Genomic DNA, 26,296 nt, shown 5'->3' on the forward strand with positions numbered 1-26,296 from the left:
ATTTCATTTTTCTAATTTTTATTTTCACTATTTTTTAGTAATTTTTGTTAATTTAAATTTTTAATTTTTTTTTTTACTACAAATGTGTTTTTAAATTGTATATTTTTATTCATACTATTATTTTTTAATGCAAAAAAATACTAAATATTTTTAATTATTTTTTTATTTTCACTATTTGTCTTACTTCTATTTAATTGTTTTTTTTTTTACATTTTTAAATTAAATTTTATTTATGATATTATTTCGTTCTGCTTTTGTTACAACGTTTTTATTTTTTTATTTCATCGAGTTTTTTTTATTATTTTTTTGTTATTGTTTTTATAATTTTTTTATTTATACAGTTTTTTATTAAGTTTGGAATATTTTGTTTTTAATTTAGTTTTTTTATATTGTTTATATAGTGTTTTTATTCGGAGTTATTTTTATTTATTTTTACAATTTTTATTTAATTATTATTTGATTATTTTTTTACTTATTAATCGAAATAATTTTTTTATTATACAGCTTTTTGTTTTTATAATTTTTTTATTTGGATTTTTTGTTTTTAATATAGTTATTTTCGTTGTTTTTGTTTTTAAAAATTTCTTATTCAAAATAATTTTTTATTAATACATTTTTTTGTTTTTATATTATTTTATTCGGAATTATTTTGATTTTAATTTATTTTTTTTGTTTTTTTTTTAAATATTTTTTTATATTAATTTTATTAAAAATTTAATTTAGTATTTTTTTTTCCTTTTTTCTTATTAGTTATTATTCATTAAAATTTGTATTTTTTTTTTATGCATTTTTTAAATTAGTTTTTTTGTTTTATTCTTTATTCATTCATTAAAATTTTTATTATTTTTTATGCATTTTAAATTAGTTTTGTTTTATTTTACCCTTTTTATTATTTTTATTTTTTTTTAATTATTATTTTTTAATTTTTTTTTTTTTTTAATTTTTATCCATAAATTTTTCTATTACTTCTCAAATTCATTTATAGTTTTGTAAATTGAAAGTTTGCGCGCAGCCGCCATAAACGTTTTCCATAAACTCATAGATATGTGCATGTGTATAGTATATAGTAGTGTGTGTGCGAGAGTGTAGTAGTAGTGTAGTATATGCCGCTGCAATTTGAAGTCAACCGCCATTTGTTTTATCTATGCGCGGAAGCATTGAACTTACACCGCGCAGCTGCAGCTAATTCGCATGACGTTGCGCACACCCACACATACACACATTCAATAAATATATGCGCGTTTGTATGTCTATGCATTGCGCGGCTAAACTTCCTGCACACGCCCTACAACCAACCTTCAGCTGACCGCCTTCACATGCGCGCCCTTTTCATATAAGCAGCAGCAGCAGCGCGACTTGCATTGCGTATCAAGCGCCGACGCGCCCCCGCGCCCTGTGGCATTTCATTGCTTTTTCGTTAATTTCGTACGTTTTTAGTGCATAAGGCCTCTCGACTATTTGGTGACCACGTGCGCTTTTACATTGGCAGCATTCGTAAATTTAATTGCGTGGCAGTTAGCGAACGCGATGACGGCGGCGGCGTTGGCGGCAGCATCCAAAGCATTTGAAAAACAACGGCACGCGTTTGCTGGCCGCCGCCACCATCGCCACCGAAAAGCATTATCCTTTGACTAGGCGTATGATTTTTCGACCACTACGGCAGCTACGTGCCTTTATGCTATTGTTGTTGCTGTTGTTGTTGTTGTTGCTGCTGTTGATACTGTTGACTCATCTGCCTGCCAGCGCGGCAGTTAGCCAGTCAGCGCTGCGCAATTGTTGCTTATTGCGCCAATGCCGCCAACAACGAATATTCGAAATGCATTTACTCAGCCACGACAAGAATCTTAGAAAGCATTCCGCATTGTATTCACCTTTGTGCAGTTTTGCGGGCGCGTACCACAGAAATATTTCGTTACTTCGTTACGTTTGTGTATATACAGCGGCATAGGCGGCGGACGGGTGCGCGCACGCGGTAGCACAACGCGTTGCGCGTTGACTGCTCATCTCCTTACCTTGCGCTTTGTTATGCGTCGCGCTTCAAAGGTAACGCGCGCGCGTGCACACATAGCAACATATGCGCGCGAGTGTGTGTGTGTGTGTGTCACCCGTCGCGGTGGTTCAGCTCAACTTATGCCCTCTTAATTTCAATAGTCAACCTCATCGTCTACTTAGTTGCATGCTGCGCCCACTGTTCCTCCGCTTCTTCTTCTTCTTATGCTTGCTTGGCCACACATTTCCCTACGTCCAGCGTCCAGCTGCAGTGCTTGCTCGCAATACTGATAATATCGTCGCCTAAGCGTACTATTTTTGTAATCCAATTGATTGTTTAGTAGTCGCTTCTGGAATTCGGCATTTTTTCTAAAGCGCTGCTACCACGGCAGATATGAGCGCAGCTCACACACATTACTAGTCGTGTGTATGTGGGTTTTGTTGTTGTTGTTGTTCTGGCAAATCCATTGTAGGCTTGCTTGGCGGCGGCTTAACGGCGGTGGCGTCTCTTAAATACGCCTTGCGGATTCTGCAAAAGAAAACGACAATCGGTAAGCTTTGTCTTGCGTAAATATTTGAAAGAATAATGAAAAGATTGTTACAGCGGAGGAGGTAGAATCTTATGCGAATAAGCATCTTTCCATTGCACTGTGTATTGTTAATTGATTTTAGCGTATACTTTTTAGTAATATGGGTAGTCGAAAAAGTCTTTTCGTATTTCTAATCAAACTTCAACTTAAGTAAACAAATATGTACCATTTTGATCGACCACTTTCAATGAATACGAAAAGACTTTTTTCGACTACCAATAAAATCAAAGTGGTTAACATTTTGAACATCTGGCAATATGATTTTACCGTAATATTTTCTTGCAAACCTTCTCTTTTTCTTTGCTTCGAAGCTAACGAGGGAAAAAGGAAAGAAATATATACGTAGGGAACATTAAAATTGTGATGGCAATACGAGAATCTTAATTCCAATGTTGCTTATGTACATATATTTTCCCTTCTTCCTACTCTTAGCTTCGCAGTTTTCCACTTTTTTTTACTAAAAAATCCCTCTTCAATCCCTTAGTGTCATATATGTTTTTGCTACTATGAATTCTCTAAACTCCCGAAGATTTTTGTAACTCTGGAGAGTAGAAAATGCATCGTAGGTGTTTTAGGAACAGAGCTGGCTGTTGTTGTAACGGTTATCTACTCCCCGTTACCACACTGGTAAGGTTCGGGTTATTTTTCATCGAGTTCGCCCAACAGTAGTCCCAGGAAACGTGCTGTTTCGACGGGGTCAGACCAAAGGGAGGGAAGTGTCAGACGTGTAGGGTTGCCTGGGTATGCAAAGAGGTGGTTAGTGTCATGCGGGGTCTTGGGTAGGTTCCATGTTGTGGCTAATCCAAATAATTATCTTGCCGCTCTGAAGGAACACAGGTTTTGTGTCAAAATTTGGGCACTAAATGGTGTGTATTTATTGACCTTCCTCAATTTCTCTCAATTTTAAGAGTTTAAAAAGTTAATTCTCCTTTTTGAATGCTTATATTTTCGAAAAAACGCCTGCTCAAAAGTGTTATAGGTTCTTATTACCCTGAGCAACGCTCTGAACGATTTTTTTGGCTGTAATTTCGGAATACTTCTCTCTTTTGAACTCAATATACTCGTACATATATTTTACTATTTGAACATTGTTCCTCGAGAAAGTTTGTGGTATTTACTCGTCATATCCTTAATGAATTTAGTAAAGGTAGCTCCAATATCTTCTGGGGTATATAGATAGCGCATCTCTATACTATTTATTTTCTTTCAAATGCGGTCTTCAACTAAGTAAAGTCCATTTCTATACTATTTATTTTCCTTCAAATGCGGTCTTCAACTAAGTGAAGTCCTTTGACGTTTATACGATTAGAAAAGTGATCATTGATTGAGACGACGGGTATCGAGTTGTTTTGATCCTATTAGACATTCTGACAAGATCTTTGCTTGGCCGAAATTATCCCATTGTATCGTCGTATATACATTAGGGTACGAATATATTTCTCGGTGGTACCCTGAAAAATAGGTTCTTAGACTCCTCTACAAATACCTCTCCAAGCATGAGCTCGCTTCCAACTACTTGAAAAAATATGCAAACCAAACAACTGATTTTGATTGACATTAGCGAAATTCGTCTTGGCGTGATCTACGACCTCGAATGAATTCACCATACCATCGATAAACACTGGTTCTTGGTGGAGCTTCATCGTCAAAAATTGAATTAAGTGCAGCTATGCACTTTTGATTAGTTAATCTACGTTGCAAGTTGTAAAAAATAATTGCGCGAAGATGTTCGAGCTTTATCACCATTTTTTGGTTGGAGAAGAGTATTTTAAGTTACTGTAAGCAACACAAACAGCGCTCGTATGTGAACATGTTCTGAGTATGCATGCCATCAAAAATGTCAAACATTTACGATAAAGTTTGAGCTGCCAGATGGCAACACTAATGTTACCAAATTCAGAAATCAGAAAACACATAGTTCTTGCTCTTCAAAAAGGTCTCTTAAGGTCCTTTGACGTTGAGAGGTATCCGATAGTCGGGCATCTTTTCGTTCTTAATGTAGTAAATTTCTTGCTTTACAAAATGGTCTTTGAAAGTACTTTGACGTTGATAGGTTCACAAAAGTGATTATTGAGACGCCGGGTATGGATCTTTTCGTTTTTAATAGTTTAGATACTTAGTCTTACAATCTGTCTGCTTGGCTGAAATTATCTCATTCTAGCGCCGTATTAATATTATTGTTGGTGAGTTGACCTTGTCAAGGAAAATTTTTGATTTTCTATATACATATGTGTTTGGTGTATTGCGAAATATGTTGGTTTTTGTTAAAAATTGTATTACTTATTCAATAGTTTTGCGTGTTATGATAGAAGATTTACATATGTTATCCGGTACTAGACACCCCTTAATAGCTAAAAAGTGTAGTGCTAAGAAGGAAGCTAGTGCTTTTCCATCTTTCTACTCGTTTGACATCTTTTTTCATAATAAAATTTGCTTTGATAGTGTAGAAAAATTATTTCTTTGACAATTACCACCTTTTGGGTGTGTACGCTGCCTCACTTGATGTTCTTTTGTAATTCGTTTGCGCTAAAATATTCTTAATGGTATATCTGACCAGCTGAGCTATAGCATTACTCCAAGCGGGTTGCAAATAAGCGAATTTTTTTTAATTTAAAATTTTTGTCGCAAAGTTTTGTCCCAAGTAAGCTTTAGCATTCCTGTAAGGAACCAAGAGAAAAACTATTTCTTTGACAATTACCACCTTTTGGGTGTGTACGCTGCCTCACTTGATGTTCTTTTGTAATTCGTTTGCGCTAAAATATTCTTAATGGTATATCTGACCAGCTGAGCTATAGCATTACTCCAAGCGGGTTGCAAATAAGCGAATTTTTTTTAATTTAAAATTTTTGTCGCAAAGTTTTGTCCCAAGTAAGCTTTAGCATTCCTGTAAGGAACCAAGAGAAAAACTATTTCTTTGACAATTACCACCTTTTGGGTGTGTACGCTGTCTCACTTGATGTTCTTTTGTAATTCGTTTGCGCCAAAATATTCTTTATGGTATATCTGACAACTTGAGCTATAGCATTACTCCAAGCGGGTTGCAAATAAGCGAAATTTTTACAAATCAAAATTTTTGTCGCTTTGAAAGTGCCGCAAAACACACTGTGCGTGGTTTTTTTTTGCCTTGCGCATACCTTTCTGGCCAACAAATGCATAAATGAACAGTATTTATGCAATTTTGGTTTAAATCTAATTGAACCGAACCGCTGTGCAACTCTGTACCGACTCGCAATCATTATAGAACAATAATGAGAGCTCTCCACAGCCATTAAACGAGCAACACAAAGGACACACGCCAGACGCAAAGCAAACAAACGAATGAATTTCGGCAAGAGTCTGCGTATATTTGTAATGCGAAAAGTAGTTACAAGCGTTGGTTTGTTTTTTTGTTTTGATATTTCTTGCATTGCCTAAACTAATAGGGCTTGCGCAGGCGCCTGTTGTCAGCGATTTTCTGTACCATTGTGCTATTCTCACATTATCATATTCATGTTTTCTTTATTGTTTTATTAGTGCGTCTAGATGCATTGTCGCATATGATTGTGATTGCAAGTGCATATATCGATGTATGTATATGCTTTTATGGATGTATATATGTATGTATGCATCGCGCTGTCTGCTGAAATGACTCTACTTGCTGCTGCGCCAACTTATATGCGGCCTTATGCGGGTCTCAGCTAACAACTCATAAAACATATTGTTCTTATATTGAATTTGTTTGTTGTTGTTGGTGTGTGTGTTAGCGCAGTTATGATTATGTAGACACATGTTCCGCGCCAATTTTGCATACAATTTTGACTGGATGCACAACAAATACACAAGCCACAGCAACTAAATCAAAAAATTAATAAAAATGATGACACACAGTTAAATCAAAAACAAAGGTACCTAAAACAACAACAACAACAGCAAGGCAAAGCGAAAACTCATAGTTCTTCCTTTGCGCTGATTGCCATTAAGATGTCAAGACGACGACGACGACGGCAAGCGACGGACGACCTTTTCGCTGCCGTTGATGGCGCCGCATCAGCAATTCATTTCTTGGCGGTCTGCAATTATTTGTGAATTAACGTATATTACACTTTACACTGGCTGGCTTAGCTGACATTCGGCCTCACAGCCATCACTGCGCGATTGACTGAGTGACTGAGTGGATATTGTGGCAAGCTGGCAGCGGCAGCAGCAAACCACACACACACACACACCTACTTACTTACAATTTCATATGTAGATGGCTCAATATTTATTGTGCTACTCATTATGCTTGTTGTCGTTGTTGTTGTTGGTTTCGCCCTGGTGTTTATGGTTGAGTTATTGCTGCGTCGCGGCCAGAGGAGGAGTTTACTTAAAGCGATACCTTTGCACATTGCAAATCAAATTGTTTGTTTCTCCTCCAACTAAATGCGCGCTGAATTGCAAGCGTTCATACAAATATATGCACGCCTGTGGTCAATAAAATGGTTGCAATCGGATTTCGTATGCATCCTTTGTGGCTGATTAGAATTTGGAATTATTATTTTGCATGGGAATATTCGTTTAAGTTGTTATATTCCCTTCGAAGTCAGAATTCATTGTACTTTAGTAACACTGGACAACAAATTTGAGTGAAAAATTTGGGACTGATGAGTTGAGAGGTCTGTGGGATATTTGAGGTGTCGTGATTACGAATTTGAGTTCAACAATTTTCCATCACGTTCAGCTGTTTTTGTTATTTTTGTAGTAGTAGTTGTTGTTGTTGTTGTTGTCATAGCGGCAGAATTCTGCTGAGTTGACAATCCTTCGCCGGATAAAAATCCGGGTCCGTTCCGGTTACGTAGACCCGACTGTCGGTTGTTATTTTAATAACTGGTGCTGGTTTCAACCCTAAACTCCCTAACTACAACACAAATATCCAAAAAATCAATTAAGAAATCTTGCCTGTAAACTAGTGTAATTGGTGATTTATTTTGCAAAAATTTTAATTCCCTTTACCCTTTAGCCGATCTCCAGAAAAACATCCGAAAAAGTTGACTAGCGGCGAGACAGATTTTTCTGATGGTTTCCCAAAAATGTTTCGTAATATTTGTAAGAAAATTTATACCTTGGCGTAGCTAAATCGAAATTATTATCAAAAATCTTATTCTTTCCTTTATTACCTGAAAAAAATAGCCACAAGTCGATCGGTTAGCCGTTTAGGAGAAATTTACTATCAAAAATCGTATTCCTTCGCTCAATACTTGATAAATATTTCTTCTTTACTGGCGTAGACACCACTTACGCGGTTATAGCCGAGTTAACAAGAGCGCACCAGTCGTTTCTTCTTTTCGCAATGTTCTTTCGAGCCTCTAGTTTATTTTTCATTGGGGACGTTTTTTATGTGGCGGGTCCCAAGCCCACCGCACAATCCCGGATGCCTTCAAAAGGATGTTCTTTGGCTACCCAGAGGATATTTGGTCTAAGACAGGAAGTCGTGAGCTGTTTAAAACATATGTAAAAGAATCGTTTTTGGCCACTCCAAAGTGAATGACCCCAATACACCTGTGCCAACGTTTTTTCCAATCCTTGAAACAGTTCAATTTCCAGAATAGCCTTTAATGCGTGTAGCGATCCATGTTTAATGTCTTCAATTGACTCAAAACGGTTTCCACGGAGCGCTCGCATAACACGCAAATAGTATTCCTTGTTGACAGTTTGGCTGGTCGGAAGGAATTTGGAGTGCACCACACCTCAATAATTGAAGAAAATTGTCAACATAACTTTGATTTTTGATCTGCTTTGGCGTGTTTTATCGGCTTCGGCTCACCTTTGCCACGATATTCGGCCGATTGGTCGCCTGTTTCCGGGTCGTAAGCAAACTTGTATAGCTTATCTGTTAAAATATATGAAGTTTGACTATTTAACTCCTCATCTTAGAACATTAGAGCTTATTCTTTGCTTTTGCTCTCTTATTTAACACTAAGTTCTGATAATCTATGTGAAAGTTGAATGTTAAAACTTGTATATCTCTTTTATCTTCCAATTCGCTTCTTTGATGTTTTAACGTTATATCTTGAATCGAAATTGGAAGATGTGTTTCGAAAATAAAAATAATACTGATGAACCTCGGAAGAGTAAAATTATATTTAAAATCAGATTAAAGATATCGATCTGTAACTGACTGGAGAACTTTTTCATTTTCATTTGACAAGACGACGCTTTTTTCTAGAGCGTCGATCATATCCACCCATCCAGCGCTGTTGAAGGCGTTTCAGACATCTAAAGTCGCCAGCAACACTATTTTTTTGTATTTATGCCTACGCTGCGCGGCTTCTCCACTTTTAATGACGCATTTTATAGCTTCTAGAGTTGATCTGCCGGGTCTAAAGCCGTGTTGTCTAGGGAGAGTTCTCCTGCTTCGTTGATGGCCGCTTCGTGTCTGGGTTTAAGTAGCCTTACATCGAGCTTTATAGAGATAGGAATGCTTACGGCAAGTTGGGATCTCTTTTTTCCTTACTGATTAGCACCTGCCGTTGCCTTTTCAGGGTTCAGGGAATATGCTGGCTTCGAGGCTGGTGTTGTACATATTTAATAGTACTGCTGTTCGCTCTGCAGTGATTATTTTCAGGATTTATGCTGGGATCCCGTCCAGTCCGGTAGATTTGTTGGCCTTGAGCTTGCTAGTGGCTAGTTGCAGCTCTTCGAGGGTAAACCTGGGGGATTTGCGGAAATCTTAGAGCCTGTGCTGGATCACTAGCCCTTTTTTCGTGTGTGGGGAAGAGTGCGTTTACGATGTGATCCATTTTGTGAGCGGTTAAGTCAGGTGGTCTTGCTTCATTACTATTTTATACCCAAGTTCCTATAATTTTTGTTAACATCCTCGCTTAGTTACTCCTATTTTTTCTTTTTGCTACTATCAATGGCGTGCTTCAGCTACTTATTTGCTGATTGGTATTGCTCGGCTTATAAAAATAAAGCATGGTGGGAAAGACCTATTCTGTACCTAGCTATTGGCATACCAGCCATTATTACAATAAATATGCCGTACCCACTGCCATGACCACAACTGTACACATACGCTTGTGCAGATTTTTATCTCAATTTAATTTGTGTGTAGTAGCGCGCTTAACTGGTGGTAAGTTTCTCGAGTTAACCACTACGCCCCGGCTAATAGCGGGCCATAAGCGCGTTGTGAAAATACTTAAAATACTGAAGCGCATTTACTCGGGTTTAACATGCACGGATTTAGTGCGTCAACTTGATGTCCAGACGCTAAAAACTTCACAACCATCACACCTTTTTTTCGCTTACGTGCCGATACTATGAGCGGCATAGAATATGACTTAATGCGAGCGAGTGTGTGCGTGTGTGTGTGTGTGCAGTGCCGCTGGCATGTTTCGCTAAATATCCGTTGAATTGCTCGGATATCCATTACATTTCGGTTTTTTGTTTATATTTTTGCTCTTGTTGTTGTTTGTTTTGGAACCTGCAGCATAGCACCTTCGCATTGTAGTACTTGGCTTGGCGTTGGTTGGTTGTTGGTGTTTTTGTTTTGGCACGTGTGGTATTTTAACCACAATTTTTGTCTGCTGTGTGTTTGGTCATTGCATGTTTTGTCTTTGCTCAATAGGCGTTGATGCTTGGCTGATTCCTGACATGTTTTTCCGTTCTCTTTCACTAATTCAAGCAAAAGCTACTCATTTACTCAGTTTTCGTGTAGTTATGTTGTTGTTGTTGTATTTCGAAATGTATTATGTCAACATCGGTTATATTGTGGTTGAAGATCAGCATTCCTTTTTTCATTTAGTTTGATTAAAGCAGGTCTGTTTTGGGATTTCTATGGGGTATGGATATCCTTTGTGTGAGCATTGCATTGATTGCGGTGGAGAATATAGTGTATATTGTACAATTATATATACATATGTACATACATATGTATGTGTAAGTATGCTAATATGTAGTCACTTTTGGATTTCAAAACTCCAAAGATTTGTTTTCCTTTGAAATTTTCCTTCAAATAGAACTTTAAAATAATGTTCTATCACAAGTAGAATTTCTTCAGCTAAGCCAGCTGAGCTCATATGGCTTTATCACTGTAAGAAATTCTGTCATAATGAGTATTATGTGAAGGTTTTTCATGGTAGAAATACTTTTGGAAGCTAACCATTGCTTGTCGAATGGTGTTCCCTATTAGAAAATATACCAAAGATGAGAAAACAAACTAAAAATGTCTTCGGTGCTGGTCGTCAAAAGAGTTTTTTGTGAGCAGCCAGGATTACAAACCTACTGATCGTTCAGTTAAGGGAATGTTCTGGTCTAGAGGCATGAATTTCCGGGTAATTTTTGAAATGTCTTAAAACAAATGCAACTAATAATTTTACTATTTCTTTTTTTGTTGTTTTTTATTACAAGAATAGACAAAATATTCAAAAAATTCAAAAATACAAAAATTTTCGAAAATGGACAGCTGATGAAGCGGGAATTTGAAAAAGTTGGCTCGTGATCATATCCACGATTTCAACCATCCTAGCAATCTGAATCCAAAAAATATTAATCCTGACTATGACGCTCTGAAAAAAAATTCTTCTACCATTTTTTTTTTGACTGACTATAATTTTCGACTGACTTCATAATTTTATAATATAGTAAAAATCGTATTCTGGGCATATGCTTAGTTGCACCCATAGACAAGTCTACAAAAAAGACTCCAAAATTTTCAGACAACTAAGATCAGTCGAAACTGAGAAATAGTGGGTATCGTTTTGAAAAAGACAGTTTAGATGCGTTTAAAGTTTCCTGAACTGACATAACCTGTTTGAATGCCGTATCACCAAAATACCTACTTATGTCTCCGCAAATAATTTAGTTTTGATTTTTCTTATTTCTGGACCAGAATACCCTCTGAAGCTAGACAAAGGACTGACCAGGGCACGGTTTGTCCTTATAACATATGTTGCCTATAGAAAGAACATTCATGAAGTGATCTAAAGAGGAAGTCAAAGATTCGTAATCTGCGACCGAGACTGCAATACATGTACATATATATTATGCTTAGTTTACTCTGGTAGGCTAACAAGCCACGCATAGTCCAGTTTCGGTCCTTTGCGAAATACATGTATATTACTTATATAAATCAAAATAGTTGGGATGTCTCTTTGTCAATGAATACTTTGCCCACTTCACCAACCAAATATAGTTCAATGCAAGCAATTTGTGTTTTGATCCATTAGCTCGTCTATTTTAGTTTACATTAAAACTGATCGGTTATTATTAGAAGTTGTGAAGTTGACCAAAATTTCGGAGCAAAAGTTCACTCATTTAGTTTTCTAAGAATAATGTTTGGTCACGTTGTTCCCCTATGCTTTAGTGATCGTTTTATATGCAACTAAATTAGTTCAAAGGCAGGCTTCCTATACAGGAGACCTGAATGGGGTATATAATACATACATATATGTATGGGCAAAAAATAGTGAGACTTTTTAATTTAAATTTCGAGCGAAAATCCATTCGTCAAAATATTTTTTTCTAGGTTGGTATGACTGTCAGTGACATAAATATCGTGCCGCAACCATCATATTCGCCTGATTTAGCTCCGCGTGACTTTCGACTATTCAGTAAACTCAAACGACCTCTCCGTGGAAACGAGTTTGAGTCAATTGAAGGCTATTCCGGAAATTGTCTTTAACAACTGTTTCGAGGATTGGAAAAAACGTTGGCACAAGTGTAAGGGCCAAGGAGATTGCTTTGGGGGACGACATAGATTTTGGGAAATAAATAAAGAATTTTAAAATTATGTACAAAGTTTTACTATTTTTTGCCCAAATTTTTCAGTATTTTATAATATCTTTCTTAATGAGGCGTCTTGGCGTATTTTTTATATAACTCTCTGTTTGTATGTACACTTTGATCCTATATTTTTGTCAGTAGCTTGTAATTGCACTCTTAGTTAGGCGTCTTGTAAATTTAAAATAAATAGTTTTCAATTCTTTGTTACGAAGTGTCAAGATTTCTTATTATTTATTTGAAATTTAAAAAAAAAAGTTTAGTTATTGAAGTTTTTGAAAAAAAAAATATATCAAAATCTATTGTGTTTTGGTTTGATTATAGCACATAAAGCTACCATCTGTTTTTCAATATAAATACATACATACATAAACGCTGGTATTACACGTCGTCTAACTATACTTTATGACACACTTCAAACGATCACCTCGTTTTTGCCGTTTCAATGCCTTAAAAATCACATAGCGAAATTGATATTGAGGACACTTCGTGTGAACGTACACATGTCTCATTTTGTATTTTTTTTTAATTATATTTTTTCTGTTTTATTCTGTGTTTTCGTCAAAAATCTGCAAGTGTTGTGAAATGTTAAAGTCACAACTGAGCTGCGCTGAGCTGCTTAACGGCGCGCTCCAGTAGCTTGAAAGTTAAAAACTACTTAAAATTATCACATTTTTTTATCAGTTGTCAAATCAATTGACTACCGAATTCTCAAGGCGATGAAAAAATGCGCCGCCGAAAGTGTGCAGCCAAAAATGAGCAGAATAAAGAGCCAAAAAATACAATAACAATGCTTGCGGTACTTGTATGCAACCGGTGAGTTGAGTGTGTCCTAAAGCTTAGCTGCCGCAATGTTTGCTTGTTTGTGTGTATTTTTTGTTGTTGCTGCTTTATTTTGTTGCAGTTTAAATGCATGTGTGTGTGTGCTTGTTTATGTGCTGCAGTGCGCTGCGCTTCCGTCGTTGCGTCACAGAGCGCTGAGACGCTGTTGCGGGTTGGTCGCTTGACGTCTTCACGGTTTTTAAGCATATTTGTTTGATTATTTATGATATTTTTAGTTTTATTGTTTTATTTATTTATTAATTTTTGTTGGATAAATTTTCTTTTATATTATTATTTTTTAATTATTTTACTTCTAATTTTGTTAAATGAAAATGTTCATGTTTTGCAATGAGGCCTATAAAATGTATGTATTGGGCAGTCGAAAAAGTCTTTTCGTATTTCTAATCAAACTTCAACTTATTTTTTTTATATTTATACTAATAAATAAATAAACAAATATGTACCGATTTGGTCGACCACTTTTTGCCATTTTTCCGTTAGAGACATTATTCCATCAGTGTACAACTTTTATCAGTCTAAATCGAAATTTCCAGAACGGAAGCGAGCGAACTATTATTGTGCTACACGAACTGATACAACATGGTCTCCGTAAACTTCACAAATTCCATTGGTGGCTTGCGTGGCATTCTTCCCTTTTTTATACAAAAATTTCAAAATATTGGGTCGTCGAAAAAGTCTTTTCGTATTTTGTAAACAGATGTCGTTGCAGTGTATATACTCGAACTAGACTCTCAAATCTTGAGATATGGGTCTGAAATTTTTTGCACATTCTTTTCATACCAAGAAGCTGCTCATTTGTCGGAAACGCCAATATCGGACCACTATAGCATATAGCTGTCATGCAAACTGACCGATCCATATTGAGTTCTTAAATGGAAAACCTTTTTATTAGAAGAGATATCTTAAAAAAATTTGACAAGGGTTATTGTCCAAGACAATTGTGCAAGCTCCGAAGAAATTGTTCAGATCGGCTCACTACAGCATATAGCTGTCATGCAAACTGACCGATCCAAATTAAGTTCTTGTATGAAAACTTTTTCATTTCAGCAGCTATCTTCACGAAATTAAGCATAGATTATAATCCAAAGCATTGCTACAAACTCCGCAGAAATTGTTGAGATCGGCTCACTATAGCATATAGCTGTCATACAAACTGATCGGCAAAATTTAAATTTTTATATGGAAAACTTTTATAGTTGACAAGATATCTTCGTGAAATTTGGCAGAGACTATAAGTTAAGTTAACGCTACAAACTCTGCAGAAATTGTGCAGATCGGTTTGCTATGGCATATAGCTGGCATACAAACTGAACGGTCAGAAACAAATTTTTGTATGGAAAAGTGTTTAATTTGTCTAGGTATCTTCAGAAAATTCTGCAAGGATTATTAGCTAAAGCATTGCTATAATTTTCGAATATATTGTTCGTATCGGATCACTATAACTTATAGCTCTCAAACAAACTGACCGATTAAAATTTGAGTAAATATCTGTTTATAGCCTTTTATGCTATAAAAAAATGCATTTGTGAAGAGTATTATAGCTTTAACGTTTTTTTTTTGTTTTTTTTTTTTTTTTGTTAAAAGCCGTTTTTCACTTTTTATTTTAATGCAATTGATTTATCATAAATATTATAAATTTTTATTTTTTAAATTTTATAAATATGTATTATTTATTATTTATTAATGTTTTTATTTTTATTTTTATTTTATTAATTTTTTTTATTTTTATTTGATTAATGTTTTGTTTTTTATTTTATTAATTTTATTTTTATATTTATATTTTTTTATTTTTTATTTTCTTAATTTTATATGTTTCAAATTAATTATTTTTTAATAAAATATATTAATTTCTTTATACAGTATGTTAAGTTACCTTAAATTTCTGCTAATTATTTTTCAAATATCAATAAATATATTCGTATTATTCTTTTTATGTTTTAACATTTATTTTTTATTAGACGCCCCATCTTTGCGCCCTCACGCTTTATACTTCTATATTTTGGCATTTTTCCTGCATAACCAAATCTACTACTAAGTTAGCCATACAATATAACTCCACATATGTGTGCATGACTGTGTGTCGCTTGCTGCTACGTCGCCAACGCCAACGACGATCATATGTTCGCCGTACGCCAGTAGCAGACACCAGTCAGCAGCAGTCAACAATCAACAACAGCAATAATCAACGTTGATCGTCGGCCAAATGCAATACACACACACACACATGCGCAAGCAACGGCAAAAGTAACCGATCGATCGATTGGCCTGATCACCAACGATCGTCGTACATACATACGTTAGTCTGTGTGTTTGCTTGCACTTTGCTTATATATTTTTTTCGCCACTGTTGCAAGCAGGCTGCGGTTCTTTGCACACACTAGCTGTGTGTTTGTAAGTTTTCGCATGTATGTGTGTGTGTGTGTGCGTTCGTGCTGGTAGAGTTCACATTGCGCCGGTTGTTGTTCGGTCCGCAGACTGTCATCGATTGTTGTTGCTGCTGCTACTATTGCCTTTCAGTTGCCTCGTCATATCATCCGCGCTATCAACGACCGACCATATGGATCTTCTAATCAAATTTGGCCTTTCATATGTCAAATTGTGCATTTAACTTTTGATGAAATATTGTAATTTTCACCACAATCAAACGGAAAGTGCAAACGCAAATCATTTCCAATGCATTTGAGCGAAGTTACAGCTTCCTCACTTCACATGTGTCATCCTTATTTGGAAGCTTGCAATTATTTTTCGATTTTTTTTCTGTTTTTTGTTGTTGTGTTGTTCTTACCCACCAACTACTGTGTGTAAAAGTGATCAATTTGTTTGTAATGGCCATAGCGACTGGCAACGCCGCTGCTCGCCGTTCGCCGCTGCTCCTTGCCCGTTCTAAGACGTTCGTTAGTAGCTGCAAGGGGGTAATGCATCATATGCGCATTAGCTGCCTGCCTACACACATGCAAACATATAATTTGTTTTTATATACATACATATATATATGTATGTATGTATAGTGTGGCACGTTCGTACGCTGCGGCATATAAACTTTTCATGCAACACTTCTTTTCGAAATAAATAAAAGTGAGTAATTGTAAGAAAATTAAATGAAAAAGCGCGCAAGCACACATAAATACATACATTATGCATGTATATGTATGTGTGTATGTATGTATGATCGATATTGTGAAGAGTTTATTTAATGCTTGTTTAATCGCTTTGTGCGCCTACTGATTGCCTCACCAACAGCCACAACTGTTGCTTGAAACGTGGTTGCTTTTAGCTACAACAGCAACAATGTGCATGCAGACAACAACAATGCACAAGTATACAGCAACAATGCATGTGGCATACATACAAACATATTTATGCGACATTATATGCCATTTAACATTGGCATTTGGTCAGTCGATTTTTTGCCGTATTTTTTTTTGTATTTTTTTTTGTATTTTTATTTGTAATTTTGTGTTTTTGCCTTTTTTTGATTTTTTTTAATTTTGTCTCTTTTTTTTTTTCTTGCATTTTATATGCTTTTGCTTTTTGCGTGGGTCACATCTGCACGTAAAATTCTATTTTTATTGATTATAAAATGTATATCAAGAATGCAATTAGGCTGCAATTAAGCGTAAATCGTGCAAGACGACCTTTATGTTCGAAAATTTGTGCGGTGAGAGTTCACTGGCAGAGGGTTTCGTGACATTTCGAAATAAGCAGAGCAGCCTACACAGTTCCACTATCATATATGTATATATGTATATATTAGAGTGGGTGAAAAAAATTAAAATTTGTTTTTAGTTGGGTGACTGTATAGGTTCCATATTAGGGTGGGTCGGAAAAAAAATGAATATTTGCTTTTCGCTTGGTACGCTGAAAAATAGGTTTTATATTAGGATGTGTTGAAAAAAATTAATATTTTTATTCGTTTGGTATTCTGAAAAATAGGTTCTTAGACACTTCTAAGAAAGTCCCTCGAAATATGAGCTCTTAAATGTAACGGGAAGGTCTTCCGTCTTACAGTTTTCTATTTTTTCTATTTCTATTATTATTATAAGCTAGAAAAATTCATATCTTGCTTTCAACTACTGGAAAAAATATCTCGTTTCAAAGATTTTGTAGCAAATTGAATTCTATAAAAAAAGCTTGCTATCAAATTTTTCGTAAACCGAACCGATTTAAAGATTTTAACAGTTAAAGTTGTAGGATCTCGATTCCAACTACTTAAAAAATATCCCGTTTCACAGATTTTTTACGAAATTTAAATCTCTACAAAAAAAGTTCCTTAGAATTTTTTAGTAAAACGAATGGTTTGTTTGTTTTAAAATAATTTTTTTTGTTAAGAACTTTGTCACTCAAACAATAAAAAATCATTATAAATCGGAAAAACTCATAGTTTGTAGAAAATTTACTGTTCTACAAAAATATTCTCTGGAGCATCTTCCGGTTGCAATTAAAAGCTCATACTTGGATACAAAGTAGTATTTAATAACTACCTATTTTTCTCTGTATAAATCGAAAAAATATTCGTTTTTGATCCGCCCTAATATATTAACAAAAAAATCATTTTATGACCCATCTTAATATACTAAAAAAAATAAACGACCCACCCTAATATATGTTTGAGTATATGTATGCATATATACAGTTGTCTGTATGTACTCGTATGTTATATAAGCTGTAGGTTTATAAAATTGTTGTGCTTGATCGATTCTCGTTTGAAACCAATTTCTTTTTTATTATATAAAATGCGTTGGTTGTTTTAAGTGGTTGCTTCTCTGTAATAATTGTCTTGTTGTTTAATGAATGAATGATCTCACTAAAAATTTTGAACACATTTTTTAAATGATTCTAAACTTCTTTTGTTGGCGATTCAAAAAATCGTGCGACCTTCTGAGGTGATTGGTCTGCTCGTATCAACGATGAAAAAAAGATAAATCTAAAATGAGGTTTGCACTGCGACACCACTGTCACAACGACTCACCTCGAGCCAGTACACTGATAAATTACAGTAAGCTGCTTGGTACATGCATCCAAGGTCCTTAATCCAGCGTCTGTAGACTGCTATGCAATACTTTTCCCTGTCCACTCTTTTCTCCTTGGGGAGCAGCTTCTTCATGGTATGAGGTCCAACTGCAATACAGTTTTCCGGTCCCATCATTCCAGTAGCAGCTGCAGAGCGGGCAAGCTCGTCAGCCAGTTCATTTTCGGCTATACCCTTGTGACTTGGTACCCAGATAAGGTGCACTTGGTTGCAATTTGAGAGGCTATTCAGCCGTTGTATGCACTCCTGCGCCAATAGCGATTTAATCTCGTAAGCTGAGATCGCTTTAAGCGCCGCTTGGCTATCGCTGAGTATCGCGATACTTTCATTCCGATAGACACTCGGAAAACGTCCCTTAGGTATGGAAAGTATGCTGCGTAGTCCTGCGGCGCCTGTACCAATTCCTTTCAATGTTTTCGAGCCGCCGGTATACCACTTAATTGTGCTATCCCTTGGTAGTAGGTCAATTGTTGAGTCACTGGAGTCAATCGTAGAGTCCATAGAGTACTGCCAAGGGTAATTTTGAACTTCTTTGTGAAGTTTATCTTTTTGATAATATTGTCACTTGGGAGAAGAGCCAGTGTTGTTTCATCACCTATTTCTTAAGTTCTTCCCTGATCTTTTCTTTGCCAAACTCTTCTGCTGTTATTTGAAGCATTTAATTAAACAATATACCAACTGTGAATGCCTTGCTCTCTCTACTCGTATAAAAGCTTACACGCTTTGAAAATACGAATATCATGACTTTGAATTATAAATTTACTAAGTCACTTCTTAAACTAAATTTTCCTATCGAAGAATTTAGAGCAAAAATTTATTTCGGCTTGTATTGGAAACTAACTATCGTTACGGACCCAAAACTCGACGATGCGTGGCTCACTAGCCTACCAGAGTAACCTAAGCTGTACTTGAATCTCAACATCTTAGGACTTGAACTTAGCTTTATTCCTAAACCAAAAAAATTACTGGTGTTTTTTAATTTATAGGGGTTTTCTTCGAGCTAAACATGGCTTCTATTTAATAATTTTTTTAATATAAAAATAAATTTTGTTCTCGAAGTTTTTATTATAAGATACATATTTTACAAAGATTTTGTGAAATTTGCAAATTAAAATATGCGAAACTCGGCCATTATTGCTTACAGGGTTATCAGAAGTAAAAAGAAAAAATACGTGTTTTTATTAAGATCATAAAGTAGCTATTGGACGAAGGAAAAAATAAAAAATGGAAAATTAAATTTTTGGCACAAATTTTCACACAAAAAAAAATCAAATTTTGGTGAAAATTTCTAGACTTTTTTTAAATAGTTGCAATTGAAAAAAAATCCTTCGTTCGACTTTGTAAAATATATCTTCAAAACCATGAAAATTTCTCGATGTTTTTTTTTTAATAGTTGTAATTGAAAAAAATTCCTTCCTCCATTGAAAAATATATCTCGAAACCTGTGTAAAATTTTATTAAAATCGGTTAAGCAGTTGCGATAAGTCTTGATAAACGATTTTGGAAACACAGTTTCTAGAAAAACGCGTTCAAAGTTTTAAGTGACTCTATAGCTGACTTCGAGCATGTTAATTTTCAAGGCTGTATCTCCAAAACTATTACTCGAATCGACATGAGTGTTCAGGACAATATTCTAAAATGTTATAAAATTACATAAGGCAATAAAAAACGATTTTTGAAGCCCTCAAACCCATGCAACCTCTTAAAACAGTATACTGATAGTTGAAAAAATCTTACACAGCATATTTTATGCTAAACTCACAAGCATAACCCCAGCACTTTTCTTCATATTTTTCACACAAACACTTCTGCAAATTTAGAAACAAATTCTTTTTCTTAAAAATATAGTTATTTATTGCCACAGTCAACGCCACTTATCGCATTTTGCCTTATTGCTGAGTAAAAGTGATTTATCAAAACATTTACCGTGGCTTATTTGATTCATGCAACTACCGTAAAACGCTACGCACTGCACGAGCAAGGCATTACAAACACACACACACACACAGGATTGTATGTATGTGTGTTTAGAAGATGGACGGCCGGCGGTGAACGATGAGCGAGTAGTCAAGCTGACCCCACAACAGATGCACTGACGATCGGGTGGAAAGTGATTTCTTGTTTGGATTGCGCCGACTTTTCGGCCAAATAAGCATATGCCAGTATATGTTAGCATGTATGTGTGTATGTATGTGTGGCTTATTGTACGCCTGTGCATATTTAATGCAAAAAGCGCATGCGCATTGTTTAACCCGTATGCAGATTTTGCGCTGCTGGCTTCTTGTCGCCGTCGCCGACAGCGGCACCGCTGCTCTTTGCTTGCTTGCAGTTGGCCAGTGTCGCTGGTCCCTCTGCATAGGTAAAAGCCGCAAACAGCGCGCCAAGGCATTACAATCAAATCTAAATTATCTTATATTACATTATTTCATATTTTTGCGGGTCAGATGTCAACGACATTAATTTAAATGCAGCGTCAATAAATACTCGTACAATTTTTCTAACAGTTGTTGCTTATTGGCAATGTTGCCTGCATGTGCGTGTGTGTGTGAGTTTGGAGTTTGCAAAATTTACGGTGGATAAAGCGAAAGGATATAGGAAGCATTTAAAACGGAATAGTGTGTTCACCCGCTATCTGAGGCACACACATATGTATATGTACATACATATGTATGTACAGTATATGGTCTCATGTGTTTATAAAGTGAGGTTAGAAGTTCTTTTCGTTTTTTGCGCTTCAGCCGCACACACATAAATTCAAATAGAAGACAGTTAAATACATTTTTATTATTTTTTATGATTTCTGAGTTTAAACTCCCGAACGAAGAATACGCATATGCCGCTATTGTGTGTTTTATGTGAAGCTCAATAGGTCAGAAGTGTCAAAGCTTAGCTTCAGCAAAGAATTGCTTATGGTTGTATGCTTAAATGATAAAAATATTAATTTTGAAAAAAAAAACAAAAACAAGAAAAAACTTCGGCTGCAAACGAAACAATAATAACCCTTACAAATAAAAAAGTTTTCCTTACAAGAACTTAATTTTGATCGGTGAGTTTGTATGACAGTTATATTATATAGTGGACCGAACTGAATAGTTTTTTTGTAGATTGTAGCACTGTCTTGGGAAATAATCTATGCCAAATTTCTTGAAGATATCTCGTCAAAAAAAAAAAAAAATGTTTCCATACAAGCAATTGATCTCTTTCGTTCTGTTTGTATGGCAGCTATATGCTATAGTGCACCGATCTGAACAATTCCTTCGGATATTGTATAGTTACCTTGAGCAATATTCTGTGCCAAATTTCGTGAAGATATCTCGTCAAATAAAAAAATTTTCCATACAAAGACTTGATTCCGATCGTTCAGTTTGTATGGCAGCCCTATGCTATAGTGGTGCAATATCGGCGGTTCCGCCAAATGAGCAGCGCTTTGGAGCGAATAGGACGTATGCGAAATTTCAGATCGATATCTCAAAAATTAAGTGACAAGTTCGCATATATACAGCCAAACATGGTTAAATCGACTCAGCTCGTCAAATGTGCGACAATTGTAGTAGTATTGAGGGGTAGATATACGTGAAATTGTAGTTGATTACCATTTTGATACCTGTTAGAGCTTTCTTTACATTTTATGATATACATACATACAAGTATGTCTTACATGTGTCGGTTTCAGATAGACTATCAATTTCAGCAGAAATTCCTTCATGGCTAAAATAGACTAAGAGATTTGCAATTTCGTTCTAAGGCTCAAGCACCTTTTAAAAAGCAAAACAATATTTTACCGTTATTAATTGGAACTGAAATCCCACCTAGTTCCTCTAAGCAGTAGTGCGCATCTTTCACCGCTACGCCAAGGCAGTAACCCACTAGCGCTTGATCGTATATAAATACGACTGGCAACGCATAGTTTTAACCGTCTCTTATAGATACGAACCCAACACTTTTTCTAACGTAGCATTGTTTGGTTAAGTATGTTGGGTAAATGGGCTGTTGTCACGTGAGGTCACGAATAATCCTACTTGTACAGCTAGAGACAATTGTCCGTTGTGATAAAAGATGATAAAAGGGAGAAACACGTTGATTTTCTTGTTGGAAAACATATAACATAGTCATGGAAGACTTGATCTGTAGGCAACGAAACATACCTCAGGTTTCTGGTGCTGTTTGTCATGATTTTGAAGATGAGTTTGTTCTTAAAACTCTTTTTGTTTTCGTTACTTTTTTAGTTTATAAATTTTAGACGCGATTTTCTCAAAACTACTTTTTCAAAGTCCGTGTTCACTGTCATTTCAAAGCTACTTGACCGCTGCATTTCAGACTTTGTACACATTTTTAACGTATAAAATATCTCCCCCCTTTTTTTAGTTAATTAATTTTTTTTTGTGCCTTCCACCCAAAAAATGGGGAAATTTTTAGTGGAAAGTAGCAGTTTTTACTTTTAACGGCCGCCAAAAATGAAAAAAAAATTATCAGAGAACGATGGGGGAAAGATTTGAGTATAATTTGATCATTTTTTTGACTTTTTCTTTTCGGATAATTTTCAGCCGAGTTATGGTGAACAGCGCAAAGTCTTTTTTTTCTCAAGACGTTATGGGAGAAGCTCTGTTACCGGTTTATGCTTCATTATTTCTGCTTGAAAAAATTGTCCTAGACTGTCAAAAGTATGGCCAGTAATGCACAAAAGGTCCGAATAAAATTACTCAATCCGTATTTAAGAAACAAATTCGCAAAAAAAGTCGTTTTTTTACCTTCAAAAATTAATTAATATTGGAAGCGACCGTTGAATCTACGCTTGGAATCCTCCTTAAGCCATTAAATTCAAGCAAGCCGATTTCAGGGCGCTAATCATAATACAGTTTATAAGTCTGCATTGAAACAACCGCAATTAATGCATTGTATACTTTTTTTTGGAAAAGCAAAAAGGCGATAATAATTTCTTCTCTTATAAAAATCTATGAATTCTTTTCGGCTGTGCTCTATGGTGTATGAAATTTTCCTCAGCAGCTATGCTTTAAAGAATTTATACTACCTACATTTGGAGAGAAGCTCTCGTTCTTATATTTTAAAAGATATGTTGCCAATTGTATAGTGGGGAAGAAATTTTTGTTTAAAATTTACTTAGTTCTCAAAAAGTGTACCTTGTCTTGTGGTTTCTATTGTGTTGAGTTAGATGGCTGATCCCTCGGTATGGCGGCTGGTTCACACTTAAAATGTTATGTTTAGTCCTTTGTGAAGCCAAGCCATAAACTTCTATCGGCAAATCACTTTGAACCTATCACAAATCCTACAACCATTTAAAGGTGAACCTTGCTGAGAGCGAAGAGACCTCTTCCAATTTGCCGTGGGCCAGAAGGACCTTTTCAACTGCACAGCTGCTGGTAGTTGATCAACGCTTGCTGAACTGCTTTGAAGGCCAGCGGTTTGGAAAATTTTTTAACTTTAATTAGTAGTTATGTGGGGCTGACAGATCGAGAAAACTGCAGGAAATGTCTAGAGCAAGGCACCAGGGAAACAAAGGAGCATCTCTTATGCACTTGTCCGGTATTGACAAGACTCCGCTGTAAGCATATGGTTTCCTCACGATACCGATGAGGAAGTACCGATAGTGAGGCCGCAGAGTCTGTTAACATTATGTCAAGCGCAGGCATATTAAAGGATGACTACTCCCCATGGACTTAGCAACTGAACTCCATCTGGTATCGCAAAGAACTAAAACTGGTCTATGCGTGGCTTATTGGTCTATCAGAACTCAAGGCTAACCTAAATTGTTAACAAGAAATTTCAAATACCCCACAGAACTCTTAGCATATCGGACGCAAATTTTTCCTTCAGTTATGTTGAGCAATGTTATTTTACAATTCATTGAAGGACTGTGGGAGATTTGTAAATTTTTTTTGGGGTTATGAAATCGCATTAGAGTTTCTAATATGGTCTATCCATCGATAGCCGAGCTTTTTTTTTTTTGGAAATTTGTGCTAATGGATTAACTTGAAATACATTTTGAGACCGTTCAGTAGCAAAAACCTTGATGAACTAAATTTCATTCTTGCAGTTGAAGCTGAAGCTGTGATATTTTTCCATAGTTAGATCACATTTTATAAAAGCTTTAGTTTTCCTCATAAGCTTTATATTCACTTTATACAACAACGAAAACTGAAGTAAATGAAAAAGTGATTTGAACACTTTATACAACAACAAAAACTAAACTAAAAAAGCGTTTAAAAAAGCGAATATAAAACTCATGGAAAAATCAAAGCTTAACTAAAATAAGATCTGACTATGAAAAACTATCACAGCTGTAACTTCAACAAATTAAGAATTAAATTTTGTTGCTCACGGTTTATACTACTGATCGGACCAAAAATGTATTTCAAGTTAAAAGATTGGCAAAAATTTTCTAAAAAAATTTTTAATTGAAAAAAACAGACTACTATTGACACGAAAACACTTCAGTGGTTGCTTAAACGTCAAAAAAAATTTTAAAAAATAAAATAAAAATTCGCAATTTATTGTATTTATAAAATATGAAGTATTTTGCACATTTTTTGTAAAATATTGGGTAGTCGAAAAAGTCTTTTCGTATTTCTAAACAAACTTCAACTTATGTTTTTTTTATTTTTAATGAACTTTATTGCACAAAATATGCACCATTTTGGTCGAACACTTTTTGACATTTTACCAAAATTGTTTAATGCCATGAGCGAGACCCGTTCAAACACTTAGGGCTTAAAGCTTGTTAAAAATTGTTCGAAAGTTTTTTTTTTGTTCTAATTTTCTGATTGCTGAAGCACACTTTTTCAAATACAATAAAATATATAAAAATATTTAATATTCAATATAATTTTTATTATTTAAATTTTTTTTCTAAATTTTTTTACTTAATAATTTTAATATATTTTTAAAATTTTTTTTAAATATTTTTTTATTAAATATTTTAATATATATTTTTAATATTTTTTTTTTTTTTTTTTTTTTTTTTTATTTAATAATTTTAATATATTTTTTAACTTACCAATTGATTTGCAGATAAAATTTCCTCCATATTTTTCGTAATTTATAAAATTCACTAACTTATAAAATTTCCAACACAAAATTTGACTTGAACACGATTCACAAACAGTCACTTGAGTACAAGAAAGGTTTTTCTAAGCCAACACCAACAATGTGCCGACGTCAAAACGCCTCGTGAACGGCTACTGATTGGCACGATCAGCGTTGACACAGTGAAACTTAAAAACTGAGCAATCGCTGCGCCTGACAACTCGTCATTATGCCACAGAGCACACAGAGCAGCTGAAAGAGCATGAAAGCGACTGCTTTGAGCGCACAATAGTTGAGCGCGGAGCGCAAGCCAAGGCTTGAAAGCTTAAGAGCTGTTGGAGCGCCACAAAGTGGAGACTTGTGCTCGTCGTTGTGCCTCTTCGACGCAGCAAGAGCGTGTCCACAACGTGTTTGTGTGCATGTGTTGCGCTTAGTTGCAAGTCTACTCTTAGGCGCGCACTCCTGGGCGTGTCTTAAGCGCTCATTTGAGCTAACAAGCACACACATTTGCACAAACATTTGTACGTGCTGGCGTATATATGATCGTATGACGATCTTTTTTTTTTTTGATTGCTTGCGTGTGTTTGTATTTTTATTTGTTTCTTTGCGGTTTTGGGGTTGAGCTTAGTTTGACGGCATGACAAATTTTATTTGACAGTTGAGCTGACCGACTTACTACTGTGACACCTACTACATGCATACATAAATAGTCGTTGGCGCGCACTACTGTCTACTACTACATATGTACACATACATATATATTCGTATGTATGCATATAAATGCCAGCCGTGTGTCCAATACATACATACATCTGTGCGTTGCCTTTGGCTGGGCTTGGAAATGCTAAATGTAGAAATTCATTGTAGAAAAAATTACAACAAAAAAATTGAAAATAAAATTTACGAAAAAACAAAAACGTCCAATGAACGGAAGAAAAAATAAAGTGGCAAAGAATTAGCTATTTTTAAGTGTTATGTGGCAATACTTAAGGCATAGACAGCCGCTATTATGGCCGCACTTACAAGTATTAGACCCCGTTTTGTACAGTTGCTGACAAAGTTAAGC

General features: G+C 35.4%; 1 protein-coding gene and 1 long non-coding RNA gene across 2 annotated transcripts in view; one reads left to right on the forward strand and one right to left on the reverse strand.

Annotated features, from left to right (window-relative positions):
• LOC126755299 (serum response factor homolog) overlaps positions 1-26,296 on the forward strand; it is a 58,173-nt gene that overhangs the window by 22,893 nt on the left and 8,984 nt on the right. The window lies entirely within an intron of this gene.
• On the reverse strand, positions 995-25,413 carry LOC126755300 (uncharacterized). The gene is made up of 2 exons (XR_007666476.1): positions 25,202-25,413; positions 995-2,518 (listed from the first exon to the last, which is right to left on the reverse strand). It is a non-coding gene; the product is annotated as an uncharacterized LOC126755300 (long non-coding RNA).

This window comes from Bactrocera neohumeralis, chromosome 4 (assembly GCF_024586455.1).
Source record: "Bactrocera neohumeralis isolate Rockhampton chromosome 4, APGP_CSIRO_Bneo_wtdbg2-racon-allhic-juicebox.fasta_v2, whole genome shotgun sequence".
In the NCBI taxonomy this organism is placed as follows: domain Eukaryota; kingdom Metazoa; phylum Arthropoda; class Insecta; order Diptera; family Tephritidae; genus Bactrocera; species Bactrocera neohumeralis.